Genomic DNA, 2,478 nt, shown 5'->3' with positions numbered 1-2,478 from the left:
GCAAAAGTGTGAAAACACATAATCATTCTCATATGGATGAAAATGTATCTACATTATGTAAAACTAAATGAAAGGATATTTAGCAGCTATTTAAAAGGTGAGAAAATCTATATGTACTAATATGGAATGAGCTCCCTGTGAAAAAAGCAAGGTGGACAACAATGAGTATTTTATGTTTCCATTATTGTAAAAACATTTTTTAGGCTCTCATGAGAATTTTTTTTTTACTTCAACTATCTGCCATCAACAAGTGAAAAATATATGTTATAAAAACCATACTGTGATATATCTACCTTTCTTTCAGAAGAGGTGTAAGAACCACAGCTTGTTTTGCAACCAATTTTTATGTCATAGCTGATTTTATGATACTGAGGGTTTTTAAATCTGAACATATGCTATAAATAACCACAAGTATATGTCCTTGATCACATATAATACTGTGAACTCTTCATTAACAAGAATTTTATCACCTTCAACTTGCTCTGCTATAAACTGCAAGAAAAATGATTCTGAGATTTACTGCACAGTAACTTGGAGATTCATTTTTCAAGTTAAGGCCACTGCTAAAAGCCAAGTCACTTTAGAAGGCATTATGTTCTGTATTCTCAAGAAAGGTGCCCAATGTTGATTGCCTAGTACCTTGCTTCTCAGGACTTATTGAGTATTTCTTTACAATTACTATTATACTTATATGAATAAAGCATTCTTATTAACAGGTGTCAATGTCAAATAAATCTTTAAATGGGAGAGCAGATACAGCTTCGAGCAAAAAGAGAGTTCTATTTTTCCATTTCACTGGATCATTAATACCCAATGAAAATAATATAAATATGGGAGAATTTTAATTTATGAATTTCAGCCCATTAAAGCCTACCTTGGAGATATTTCTTGTTCCATTGCAGACCACCACTATTAAAGTGAGTATCGCTGTGAAGATGGTAGTAACTTTTCTGCTGGTGGAGGGGTTCCTTTCAACTAGTAAAAAGTGCAACATGTGTGAAGTGCAGTAAAGGAAAGTGCAATAAAATGAGGTACGCCACATACTTCCAATGAACTGAAATACAGAGAGACCCAGGGAAAGATAACACGTAGATACACTAAAGTTTGTCCTCACATTAGAGTGACTTGGCACTTGGCTTTTTCTTGCCTCATCACTTTCTAAGAAGGTTGAAACCATCAAGGAGTAAAATCAACACTCAGCTGTCCTTTATTAGCTGTCCATTACCTTGTTAGGGCAAAGATTTGAATGGTCAAAATGATAACAAGATCCCCAATAAAGTAACTTCTGGATGACTATGTACATTTATTTCAACTCTTTAAAGAGGGCCTACTCCGTATCAAGTATTGTACTTGGCAGATGTAAAAGCAAAACCAGCTGTGGCCTTACCTTGCAGAAAGAAAGCCCTAGTAGAAGAGACAGCAGGGTGGTGGCAGGGTCGGGGGGAGCAGCATAACATTAAACAAAGAACTGAGGAGGAGCCCTTAATTGTCACCATAGCCAATGACTACCATCTTTACTGTCTATGTCACAGAATCTTGTAACAGCCCTGAGGTTGGCAGGGTCAAAAAGGTCACTGGCCATACTGAACACAAGGAAAGTAGGGCCATTAGATGATCTCTGTAAGGCAGGTAACAATGCTTGACACACAGTCACCTCCTACTTTAATTACTTTCTTGCTAATTAGGTGCTAAGCTTAGCATTTATGCTGCCAATATGTAAACATGACACTATTTTAAACTGTGCCATTAAAACTTTATTTTTAAGAAATGTTTGAAAAAAAAAAAAAGAAATGTTTGTACTCCCTTGGGAACACACCCTTGTTCACTTCTGTTCTTTTACCTCAAGGTAATTTTGCCACTGAGGTAAAGGATTGGCAGGGATGACCTGTCACGTGCTCGAGGGCCCTGGTTCATAAGAAGCAGAGTAAGACTTGCAGCCAGGTTAACCTGACTCTGAAGTCTATGCTTTCAAACTGCAAAATCTCCCATAGAAGATAAAACTCTGTACAGTAGTCCCCCCTCATCTGTCTCAGGGGATGTGTTCCACAGCCTGAAGTAGATGGCTGAAACCACAGATAGTACCCAACCCAATATGTACTATAGTGTTTCCTACACATACATGCCTGCAGTAAAGTGTAATTCATAGTACTCGCTTCGGCAGCACATATACTAAAATTGGAACGATACAGAGAAGATTAGCATGGCCCCTGTGCAAGGATGACATGCAAATTCGTGAAGTGTAATTCATAGATCAGACGCAGTGAGAGATTAAGAACAATAATAAAATAGAACAATTATAACAATACATTATAATAAAAGCTTTATGAATGCGGTCTCTCTCTCTCAAAATATCCTATTATATTGTACTTAACCTTTCCACAATTTTTGTTTTCTTTACAATTTCACAGATAGAAGATTTATGCATAGCAACCTTGGCGTTTTTAATATGTGGAGAACTTTAATATGTGGAGAACTTTA

At 36.6% G+C, this 2,478-nt stretch overlaps 1 non-coding gene across 1 annotated transcript; it reads left to right on the top strand.

Annotated features, from left to right (window-relative positions):
• Window positions 1–2,145: 2,145 nt before the first annotated feature.
• LOC119056582 (U6 spliceosomal RNA) lies at window positions 2,146–2,252 on the top strand. The gene has a single exon (XR_005083911.2). It is a non-coding gene; the product is annotated as a U6 spliceosomal RNA (small nuclear RNA).
• Window positions 2,253–2,478: the final 226 nt, after the last annotated feature.

This window comes from Artibeus jamaicensis, unplaced genomic scaffold (genome assembly GCF_021234435.1).
Source record: "Artibeus jamaicensis isolate MK-2021 breed Jamaican fruit bat unplaced genomic scaffold, CSHL_Jam_final scaffold_1964, whole genome shotgun sequence".
Lineage (NCBI taxonomy): Eukaryota > Metazoa > Chordata > Mammalia > Chiroptera > Phyllostomidae > Artibeus > Artibeus jamaicensis.
Note: the sequence above shows the minus strand (reverse complement) of the source record. Positions and strands in the feature narration are given on the sequence as shown.